This window comes from Neoarius graeffei, chromosome 1 (assembly GCF_027579695.1).
Source record: "Neoarius graeffei isolate fNeoGra1 chromosome 1, fNeoGra1.pri, whole genome shotgun sequence".
NCBI classification, from domain to species: domain Eukaryota; kingdom Metazoa; phylum Chordata; class Actinopteri; order Siluriformes; family Ariidae; genus Neoarius; species Neoarius graeffei.
Window position 1 is genome coordinate 66,067,507 of NC_083569.1, and position 12,775 is coordinate 66,080,281.

The window sequence follows — 12,775 nt, forward strand, 5'->3', positions numbered from 1 at the left end:
ATGAATTACATACTACAGAAATATGACAACATTATGGTGAGGGAAAGAACATTGGGGGAACACTGAGGGAACCAAACATGTAACCAATGAGGTTACTAGAATGTTGTAGGGGAACCTTGTGGGAACCAACACATAATAAACAAGGTTGGGGGAACATCAGGAGCACGTCTAGGGAACCAAACATGTAACCAACAAGGTTATGGGAATGATATGGAAACGTTGAGGGAACAAACGTGACATGAACAAGGATAAAGGGATGGTGTGAGAACGGTGAGGGAACCAAATGGGAACCACATGAGTAATGTTCTGGGAACCAAAATTAAACTTTCCTGCCAACCAAGTGACAACCTAAACAGAACCAAAAATGACTTTCAGGGAACGTAGCCTCCATTCTCCTAGTCATTTGCCCCATGTGCTCTTCCATGGCTAGGTACATTTGTGATAGAATTCATTTTAGTTTTTGAACATAATATACTTGTCATATGTGAAAATGTGTGTATATAGTACTTACTTTTTGTGTCATCCGTCGTCCTCAATAGGAGCCTCTTTCGTTCCTCCAGGACTACAGGTAGAATTGAGATGAAATTCATTTTAGTTTTATACCCAATACACTTTTCCTGTGTGAACATCAACAAGTGTGTATGAAGTACTTATGCCTTATTACGGCAGCCATGCCTGAAGCCCCCTCCTCTTCACCATGGGTCATTCCTGAAGTTCTTGAAAAGAAAATTGTTAGTGTTTGCTTTCTTGGTTAAGAACTTGTAATCAGATAGTAAATATAAAATTCAAAGCAAATGTACCCTCAACTGGGTCGGATGATGTTTGTTCCTCAATGTACGACTCTTCCAATGTCTGACGGCTGGATGCTGGACTGACATGGGTTGAGGGACTGCTGCTGTCCTGCTCCGAGCTGCTGACCGAACTTGTTGGCTCTGCCATGAACTCAGGCTGTTCTTCAATCTCCGCCGGTTGTATCTCTGGCATGTGTTGAGGTCCATTATGTTGTTGTTCTGCTTCTTGCAGAGCCTGGCCTGTCCTTGCTGCATCTCGCGCAGCCTGCTCTTCCCTGCTTGCTGCATCTCGCGCAGACTCCTCTGCCCTGTTTGCTGCATCTCCTGCATCCCGCTGGGCACGCACCAGTGCTCGCACATTCAACACCTCTCGCCGCGCCCTCTTCCATTCCTTTGTGTAGATCTGTCTGGCCAACCTCTTTGAACTCATTGGCTGCAATGCAATACCATGCAAACAATGTGTACCTGTTGCAATGAAAAGCAGGGAAAATTTAAATACAACATTACAACAACAACATAAATTTAAGCAGTGTTTCAGTTTACAACCATACTTGCACTTGACAAAAATACACACAGGATTAAAACTGGGGATGAGGTAAGAATGTGTGAGACAAACATGACAGTAGCATTGCATTCAATCGAGCAGGAAAGCAAAACAAATGTGTAACAAAAGAATGGTCTGTTGCAGAATATTTTATATATATATTATATAAAATATTATATATATATATATATATATATATATATATATATATATATATATATATATTGAGGTATTTCACCTGACATCACAGGGTCACGTGACGCCCCGGTGTCCACCATTTTGGACGGCAAGCTAGCTAATGTCAACAACAGTAGCTAGTATGTTACTGTAGCAATATTTACGTTCAGTCATTTGGATGACTGTTAAAACCTTTCAGTCTCAAGTTTTTCCTTTACTGGATTTACTAGTTTACTGAGCTAGCGCGCGATGGCTCCCGGCTCGGCCGGAGAGCGCGCGATGGCTCCCGGCTCGGCCGGAGAGCGCGCGATGGCTCCCGGCTCGGCCGCCGAGCGCGCGATGGCTCCCGGCTCGGCCGGAGAGCGCGCGATGGCTCCCGGCTCGGCCGGAGAGCGCGCGATGGCTCCCGGCTCGGCCGCCGACCGCGCGATGGCTCCCGGCTCGGCCGGAGAGCGCGCGATGGCTCCCGGCTCGGCCGGAGAGCGCGCGATGGCTCCCGGCTCGGCCAGAGAGCGCGCGATGGCTCCCGGCTCGGCCGGAGAGCGCGCGATGGCTCCCGGCTTGGCCGCCGAGCGCGCGATGGCTCCCGGCTCGGCCGCCGAGCGCGCGATGGCTCCCGGCTCGGCCGAGCGCGCTAGCTCAGTAAACTAGTAAATCCAGTAATAGAAAAACTTGAGACTGAAAGGTTTTAACAGTCATCCAAATGACTGAACGTAAATATTGCTACAGTAACATACTAGTTACTGTTGTTGACATTAGCTAGTGCTAACAGCTAGTTGCTAATACACTGCTACAACTACACCGACCCTAATAATACAGTTCTTGGTCATTGCCTGGTAACAGCAAATTTATAACGGGCCATGTCTCAACAGACTAAGAAGTTATTTCAATGACATTTAATAACATTTTGTTTATCCTGAGGACCGAAAGTAAATGAAAATGTGAACAAACCTTAGCTGTAATAAGATGGCGACCACCGGCTCCAGGGACGACCCACTGATGTAGGCATGTTACCCAGCCTGACACAAAATATTTGTAGGCATCCAAACTCTTATATGCTTTCAGATCAATACCTGTGTATGGCGATGGGTTTTTAACGACATAGGTATACTGATCATGTGGGCCAAAGTCAGGTAAAGACGAGGGCTTCGTGTACTTCCGTACGTCAGTGAACAATCCTGGTGGAAGCAGGTAAACGTCGTTCTCTAAGCTTGCTAACCTCAATTTTTGCAAATACCTCTCCCTCTGCTCGCCCTGTAAATGCCCTACGTCGCTGGATAGTGAAGGTGTTTTCTGCATCTCGCTCCTTTTTCTTTTATGTTTTTCGTTTGTCGCCTTCCTCGCATTCAAACTGATTCGAGCCGTGCCGTCCAAAATGGCAGCGTCACATGACTTGGTCACGTGAGTGAAATACCTCAATATATATATCATATATATATCATATGAGTGATTCCATGCTTATGGGTACTGAAATGGGGACATGAACTTATTCACCTAAAACCATTTCTTTTTTTACCATCAGGTCACAAAACATGTAATCTTTAATGAATGATAAGTTAAAAGATAACTTTAATTTTCTGAAATGTAATAAAAACATATTTATATGCCAAAATCAAGCCTATGAGTTCCAAAATGATGTCTGTTACATTACTTCTGTTACGATTGTCCATCTCGCGTCTGTTACAAATTAATTACAATCTAGCTATATACCATGTTAATCTTATTGAAAGAATGTGTATGTTTATTCTACTACACATGTTTATTAATTATATTTGCTAAAACATCACCTTCCTATGTTTCAAAAAGTAATTCTACATTATTAAAATTGAGAATATATATGTCCACAACACTTCTGTTACGTTCTGACTTTGGCATATAAATATGTTTTTATTACATCTCAGAAAATTAAAGTTATCTTTTAACATATCATTCATTAAAGATTACATGTTTTGTGACCTGATGGTAAAAAAAAGAAATGGTTTTAGGTGAATTTTTAAAAGTAAGTTCATGTCCCCATTTCAGTACCCATAAGCGTGGAATCACTCATTTTATATATATATATATAAAATATTCTGCAATTACTTGTTGGCAACTTGTGTCTGTGGCTGGGACTACAATGGATGCATTAAGTCAACGACTTAACTATAATCAGTGGAATTAGCTTTTATAGTAGCTATTATAGTATTATTACTATAATATTAAAGTCTTAACTATAAACAATGGAATTAGCTACACCAGAAAAGGCAGCACAGAGAACATTCTAAAAATAGCCCATTATTTTTCAACTTCATGAATTTTGACTCAACTTGACTAAGCGTAGCGCACCACATCCAGTGAAGCTCCAGCCTGAGACAGTGTATATAAACTAGCCTTTAACCACAATAAAATGAATCTTACCTTTTCAAGAGTGAATCCCAGTCGTGTAGTCAAGTAGAATCCAAAGCTTTGTTGTCAAAGTAGAAGCTGTTGAAGCAAAAGGTGCTCTCTGCGTCCGAAGATAGCAGCAATTGATTCTGTTCATTGCGATCAACCCAATTATCCATGTCTTCACAGCCACACCCCCACCACGTCAGGCAACCTGGTGGCCAATCAGCAGTCTATGTTCATTTCAAACTGAGGGCGGTCGTTGCGATACAAACGTTTAGATAGTAAAATGTTAACAAATGACTTCCATAGAACCCTCTCATGATATAAAACTACCACATTCTAAAAATACATTTCTATTTTCTACCCATATAGCCTACCGCATAAAGTTTGCAACAACAACCATTTATTCTAGTAAATATAGAGGCAGATGTCCCTTATGCGAAAACAATACATTTTTTTCTTGCGGCAGGACGGCAGTGTTTCCTGTCCACGAAATTGCCCTCTGCATTAAAGTACAAAGCTGTTGCAGTATGCCGTTTATTTTTATCCAAACTAAAGCATTTACTGCACTAACACTGTAGTAATTCTGTTCTGCACTACAGCATTACTCTAGTAATAACAATTCACTGTAGTGCAGAGTTTGATTCTTTCCATAAAGGATGGCATCATGGTAGCTAACATGCTAAATAAATGGCTGTACTATCGACATACCTTCAGTTGATCTTGCTGTAGGCGTAAGGTGAAACGTTTTCAAATAGATGCATGCTGAATTGCTGTGCCATTAGACTTTTCGTTTAGTGTACAGGGGGAAAAAAAAAACTCTGCAAAAACGTAAACATCCAGTTGTCCTCTCATTTCCAATGAGCTCTCTAACCATAGCTATTACAGGACGTGACATCACACACATGTGAGGCAGTCTTAAAGGCATACCGCATATTTTGTAGATTAATAATTTCAGTCCACTGCTACAATAATATGCCATTGTGTACGTTAACTCATGAGTTATATGGCAATCTATTGAATTTCCAAAGTGTTGCTGTAGCAGCTTTGTCAGTTACAAAAACAAAAACTGGTTGAACCAGTTTCCAAAAGCCAGAATGCACACACAATGGCTTTAATAGCCCAGCCATTTCATGTGCCTCTGAATGGCTGTCATTAGCAAGTAGGCTAAGCTTAATTGCTCTTGGTCTAGTTTTTTGTGTGAATTTAAAACTCAGTTTGGAATACTTGAGACATCTACATTTTATTTTTTATTGTAGTCTGCTTGACTTAATACAACTTGCGACATATATACTTATTTTATTGTAGCCTACTTTACTCTTTCTATTTCAGCTTTGGTTCAATTAATGTGCTATAAAAACAATGAATGGAGAAACAATGAATGAAGGCTGCACTAATACAGTGATATGCACACAGTTTTTCATAGCCAAGAGAAAAAGGAGAGAACATACCAAATCATTAGGGGGAAAAAACTGTTGTACTACGGGATATAATTTGAAATATTGTTTCTTAAGGCCACAAATGCAAGGGGTCCACCAAATCCAGCACCAATAATGTTGTCTTTAAACAAGTTTGCAAAAGATAAAATGCAATGGCCAGCTAATCAGCCATTTAATATGTGGAATCTTAATAGCAGCCTACCAATGGCTTGCATTATCAGGTAATTAGGCTCTTGCCTACCACACACACAATGAATGGGGAACCCCGTTTGGAATGCAACTTGCAATATAATTCACTTTGTATGGTAATCTTTGCACTCTTTGTAAGTTAGAACTACTTTTGTGTATGTCTCCATTTCACTGAATTTAAAACAAATATCATACCTTTTTGTATTTTACTCTATTTGCACTTTGGTCCAATTTAGCCCTCCCATAAAAATGAACAGGAGAAATTAATGAATAATGTCACACTAGGCTGGCCTAGTGTAAAATATCAAGGAAACAAAAACTGTCAGCACTGGTTCTCAGAACAACCAAAAAACAGCCAAGCATAACGTTGTGTGGTGGTAGCAGTGCAACTACTGGCTAACGTTTCATATGAGTGGTTCCCTAAAAGTTCAAGAAATGTTAGCCTTTGTTTGCTTTTTGCTGTAACCAAAGGGAACGTTCTTTAAATGGTAGTTTTTGGTTTGGTTATAACCTAACCTTTACAGAACCAAATTCTAACGTTCCCTTTACGTCCTCTGTTACTAGGGTAGGCTCCTGGTCACCCTGGGTCATCATAACCACAACATACATATATATATATATATATATATATATAGCTGTTGTGGTTATGATTAGCTATGATGCTGTATATTCATGTCATTGTTATCCTATCAATGACACACATTTATTGAGGAAGGAAAATTTGCAAGGAACGTTGTATCAAAAAAGAGCTTTATTTTCAAAATCAGAGTAAGTACAAGACGTTAAAAAATAAACAAAATGGCAGCATTCGGTCAAAGACAAACAGTAGTTGCCTATACATTCAGTGATAAATAGCCTAGTGCAAGAGAGATGTGCAGGATACAAAACTAAACAAAAGCAAATAAGCGCTGTATTTTAGTCCTACAGCTCTGTGAAGTGCATGCTTGTGGTCTCTGAGCTGTGGGGAGCAGGCGGCATCGGACCGACATGCAGTCGTCTGTGGTGGGTTGCCCTGTACTTCGGATCTGCCTCAAGCCTTGATTGCAGCGTAGCACAGAGTTCGCTGAGCTCTGGGTTACGGGATGGCAGAGGCTTAACGATCCACCCAGACACCCCATCTTCCTCATCCGACATCAGGTCTATGGTAGCACACTGCCATACATCCATCTCGTCCATAGCAAGGACACCTCGTCTCACATCAAACAGCTGTAAAAACGATCGATAAAGAGAATAAGTACTGAGCAATGCACTGCGTATGGACACAACACATGAAAAACACTGAAAAAAAAGTCACATTGACCAAAACTGAAAAATCTTACCCTCTTTCTTCTGGATCGACTACGAGCCGACTTCTTCATTGCTTCTGCCTGCAACGAAAGATCAGGCTGCTGGTACCTGTAGCTCCTGCGTAAGGTTTCGTAATACGTCTTACAGGCAGCTAGAAAAACAAATGAGAGTACGATTAACAACGTAGCAGTAGGCTAAGCTTAATAAGGGAAAGGAAGAAGGGACGTGTAGACAGTAGAGAAAGGACAGTATAGGCTACCATAATATTTAGTGAAATAGTTGTTACTTACACACAATGTTGTCTTTGTCAGCATCATGAAGATTTGGATTTGTCGACAAAGCCCGCACTAAATAGCTTGTCACGGCTTCGTTATGAGGCGAAGTTAGTCTGTGAAAACAAGATGGCTACAGTTAGGATCAGGCTAGGATCTGCATCTATTAACGTATCTCATACAGAATGAAAGCATATTCTTTAAATCTTACCCTTGCGCCGGCTCGTATCGCCTAGTGTTTGTCTCCGAGTTGTGAAGACAGCGTACTGTTTCCTGTGAAAAGAACAAAACAATGTTTTAAGTCACTTGTCCCTCATAGCTAGCTACTGTCTACTTTTAGCTTAGGCTAGCTGCTATGTTTACTTTTAGGCTATTTAGCTTAGCTAGCAGACACCGGACAAATTCTTACCGCAATCATGGGACTCTGCACCCGTCTTTTCTTCCTGGAGTTTGCTTTTTCCCCAAAGTTATGTCCCTCCAAAGCAGTCAATCTGTCTTCCACAGTGTTGAATCTGTCTTCCATGGTGTTGAATCTATCGTCCATAGAGTTGAATCTGTCGGTTACGAATGTAGTCAGCTCTGCAATCTGATGAGACAACCCACTGAGAGCAGACAGCAGTTTTGTCTCGTCGGTCTGTGGACTTCCCGACACAGGTCCATCGCGTCCAGGCACAGGAGTCGACGGAGAGTAGAACGCGAGGCGCCGTCCAGCCATTGAAGATCACCAAGCAGCAAAAATCCAAGAAACCAAGAGAAAGTTCCAGAGCACATGAAAACTACCTGGTAAGCTACACCTGTTTATACTGTATGAGCCACGCCCATGACCGCCTGGTCCTGGTCCAATCACATGCAAGGTTATTGTTATACATGCTCACATGTTTGTGATATAAACCATTTTGGATCGTGCATCAGTTCAATTGAGAGATGGAAGTCTCAAGACCTCGGAAAAGACCTTGGCACTTTTGTGAGCATTGAAACACTGAACTCTCTCATACACATTATTATGCTCACAAAAAGCTCTATTTCAAAAATGGAGTTTGGGAGAAAACATCTAAAAGGACTCGGTCAGATAAGGCTCGGAGCCTGCTGCTGTCCAGTCATGACCAAACTGGCGAGAGTTATGTAGGCCTACCATTGATGTGTAATGACCTTGAAGATAACTCTGGAATTCAAGAGACTGATGAGCATGACTCCCAGGACCTTGGAAAAGAGGTGATGGAAGAAGAAGCCAAAGAAGTGCATCCAGCAACTGACTCTTCAGACAATGGTAAGCACCACAATGAAACATACACCTGTAGAGCTGTGGGCTAAAATTGTAATACTTAGGCTATTATATACTAATATCACATTATAGGCCTAGACTTTGCTACTCAGAAAATGTAGTGAACTAAGCTAAAAATAAAATATAGCCATGCTACTCAAAAATGTAGTTAAACTAGTAGTTTTTCTACTACTGCCCAACACTGCTTTAATATATATCTGATAAATGTCAAAATTGTGCAATGTGATCATTGGAATGTTGGCAAACTGAATGTTTGTAAGCAATAAAGGAATCAACAATGCATAACTGTAACCTATGTCCTGGTATGTTTTCCAGAAGAAATGGCAGATGACCAGAGCATTAATCTTGTCCTCGAATCCAGCGATTCAGAGTCAGTGGAAGATGATGAAGACATCTCCTGTTATGTGGTAAGCACTACATTATTTTTGAATATAGAAGTATGAAGTTCCTGCTTACTGACTGAATTAAACAATTCAATTATAAGTAAGTTCAAGATTCCCCTGAAATAAACACAGAGGCCACAGATTAGGCTTCTTTTAACAGCAGTTTGTGATGCATATGATTTTTTTAAACTATAGTTTCACAATCTTTTCATACTCAAATGGTCATGTTAACGATGGCCTATTCACTCTGCCATGGACATATTCATGCACTGACTGTGGTCATTTGACTGGTCTCATACTAAAATGGCCATGCTAATGATGGCCTATTCACTCTGACACGGACATATTCATGCACTGAGTATGGTCATTTGAGGTGTCGAATGTGGGCATTTGCATGCATTATAATTTATTGCATGGATATGAATTTAAATGTGTGTTTTACATTTGCATAGGATGAGTATGTGACTGAAGAGGATGAAGAGGGGGAAAGCCTTGCTGAGGAGCAGAGTGAAGCCTGTCCAGACATACAAGATGGAGAGGGGCATGGAAGTGATCAGTCCAGAAGTGAAAAACCAGAAGACTTGTTGATGAAACTTCTGGCCATGATGCTTTTGTCATGGCAATCAACCTTCAAGATTTCTGATAACGCCATCACATCGCTTCTTCTGTGCATCAAACAGTTTGTGTGGATACTTGGAAATGTTCTCTGTGTTAATTCCCTCACTGCCTTTTCCAGCAATATTCCAAAGACTTTATTCTCATTGAGGAAATGGACTGGTATCCTCCGTGACAACTTCATACAGTACGTGGTTTGTCCCAAATGTATGGCGGTATACATGCTCACTGACACCTATGACCTCAGACGGGATGGCACAAAGGTATGCAAGACTTGTGGCCACATCAAATTCTACAATCACCCACAACAGTGGTCTGCATTATGAAAGAAGTGTGGCTCTGTCTTGCTAAGAAAGGCAACATATTCAACCGGTAAAGAGTATGTCCATCCAATACGTTCTTACTGTTACAAGAGTGTTTTGCAGTCTCTGGAAGGACTTATTAAAAGACCTGGATTTGCAGAGAAATGCGAAGCATGGCGAAAGTGGAAAATACCTGAGGGTGTGTTAGGAGATGTGTATGATGGACAAGTATGGCAGGATTACCAGTATGTGAATGGAGAGCCTTTTTTAGCAGAGCCAAATAATTTGGCATTGATGCTGAATGTGGACTGGTTCCAACCTTTCAAAGATGCACCATATTCAGTTGGAGCAATCTACTTGATCATTTTGAATCTACCTCATGAAGACCATTTTAAAGAAGAAAATATGATGCTTGTTGGACTAATACCAGGACCAAAAGAGCCATCACTACACATAAATGCTTTCTTAGGCTACGTTTACATTACGTCGAATCAGCGGATCATCAGATTAATGTTCTTAAAACGATTCGTGTTTACACTAAAACCGTTAGCCGTGCACACAGCAACACCAATACGCGGATACGCTCGGCTCCGCAGGCATCCTGCGCTCCAAATCACTCCGCCCTGAACAGTGAGTGCCCTCTGGAGGGTGCGCACTCCGGCCCTGCGCAGCTCACACAGCGCGTGAGTGAAGTGCACAAGCCACGATTCGGGACTGAGCCGCTGTGTGTGTGATCCCAGCGCACATCACTTACCACTTGCAAGTGGAAGGATGTCAAGCCTAAAGACAATCATAACTACACAATGGGCAGTATTTGCATCAGTATTTGCAGTATTTTCATACTTTTATACTCTTTAATGAAAGGTGATACAAGGCGGAAGTCCGCGCCGTTTTTCAGCAGTCACGTCACATGACCAACGCCAGCGAATCAGGAAGGTGGATGTCACAGTGACGTTGTCCAATGAGATGCCAGCTAGAGCTCAGCACAGCGTATTCGCGTATTCTGAATGTTTACACAGCACCGGAGCTGACACGATCTGGATTGAATACGTGGACGCTGGCGGATTCCCGTTTCCTGGCTTTTCCAGGGGGTTTAATGTAAACGGACAGTGCGTCCGCGAAGAAAACGAGACAGATACGGTCTAATGTAAACGTAGCCTTAGACCCCTTGGTTGATGAGCTTCAAGGACTTTGGCATGGGATGATTCTGGAAGACTGCTCTTTCTTGGGACATCAGGTTTACAGGGCAGCTCTGCTTTGTCTTTCATCAGATATCCCAGCAACTCAAAAATGTGGAGGTTTTGTTGGACATGGAGCATACAGAGGATGCCACAAGTGTTTGAAGACGTTCAGCAAGACAGGATTTGGTGAAAAAATGGACTAGTCAGGATTTGACCGGTCTTTGTGGGAGCCACGCACATCAAAGGATCATATACACTGTGCTGGATTATTCAAATGTGCAAAGACGAAGGCAGAACAGAAAACAATTGAACGCAAGTATGGAGCTAGATGGTCAGAACTTTTTCGCTTGAGTTATGATGCCATCAGATTTGTTGTCATAGATCCAATGCACAACCTTCTCCTTGGTACGGCAAGACGTGTTCAGACTGTGGACAGAACTAGGAATTTTAACAACAAAAAATCTTGGTGAACTTCAAGCTAGAGTGGAGAACATCAAAGTACCTCATGAGGTTGGAAGAATTCCCTTACGGATTTCATCTGGCTTTACAGGATTTACAGCAGATCAGTGGAAAAACTGGACCACCATTTACTCACTATTTTGTCTGAAGGGACTTATCAACAACAGACACTACGACATGTGGTTTGACTTTGTGCAGGCTTGTATCATACTGTGCTCCAGAGTCATATCCATTCATAAACTGGAAGAAGCAGATGGATACCTGCAGAAATTTCTGTCAAAATTTGTTGAACTGTTTGGCCCGTTGCACTGCACCCCCAAAATGCATCTACAGTGGTGCTTGAAAGTTTGTGAACGCTTTAGAATTTTGTATATTTCTGCATAAATATGACCTAAAACATCATCAGATTTTCACACAAGTCCTAAAAGTAGATAAAGAGAACCCAGTTAAACAAATGAGACAAAAAGATTATACTTGGTCATTTATTTATTGAGGAAAATGATCCAATATTACATATCTGTGAGTGGCAAAAGTATGTGAACCTCTAGGATTAGCAGTTAATTTGAAGGTGAAATTAGAGTAAGGTGTTTTCAATCAATGGGATGACAATCAGGTGTGAGTGGGCACCCTGTTTTATTTAAAGAACATGGATCTATCAAAGTCTGATCTTCACAACACATGTTTGTGGAAGTGTATCATGGCACGAACAAAGGAGATTTCTGAGGACCTCAGAAACAGCGTTGTTGATGCTCTTCAGGCTGGAAAAAGTTACAAAACCATCTCTAAAGAGTTTGGACTCCACCAATCCACAGTCAGACAGATTGTGTACAAATGGAGGAAATTCAAGACCATTGTTACCCTCCCCAGGAGTGGTCGACCAACAAAGATCACTCTAAGAGCAAGGCGTGTAATAGTCGGCGAGATCACAAAGGACCCCAGGGTAACTTCTAAGCAACTGAAGGCCTCTCTCACATTGGCTAATGTTAATGTTCATGAGTCCACCATGAGGAGAACACTGAACAACAATGGTGTGTATGGCAGGGTTGCAAGGAGAAAGCCACTGCTCTCCAAAAAGAACATTGCTGCTCGTCTGCAGTTTGCTAAAGATCACGTGGACAAGCCAGAAGGCTATTAGAAAAATGTTTTGTGGATGGATTAGACCAAAATAGAACTTTTTGGTTTAAATGAGAAGCGTTATGTTTGGAGAAAGGTAAACACTGCATTCCAGCATAAGAACCTTATCCCATCTGTGAAACATGGTGGTGGTAGTATCATGGTTTGGGCCTGTTTTGCTTCATCTGGGCCAGGACGGCTTGCCATCATTGATGGAGCAATGAATTCTGAATTATACCAGTGAATTCTAAAGGAAAATGTCAGGACATCTGTCCATGAACTGAATCTCAAGAGAAGGTGGGTCATGCAGCAAGACAATGACCCTAAGCACACAAGTCGTTCTACCAAAGAATGGTTAAAGAAGAATAAAGTTA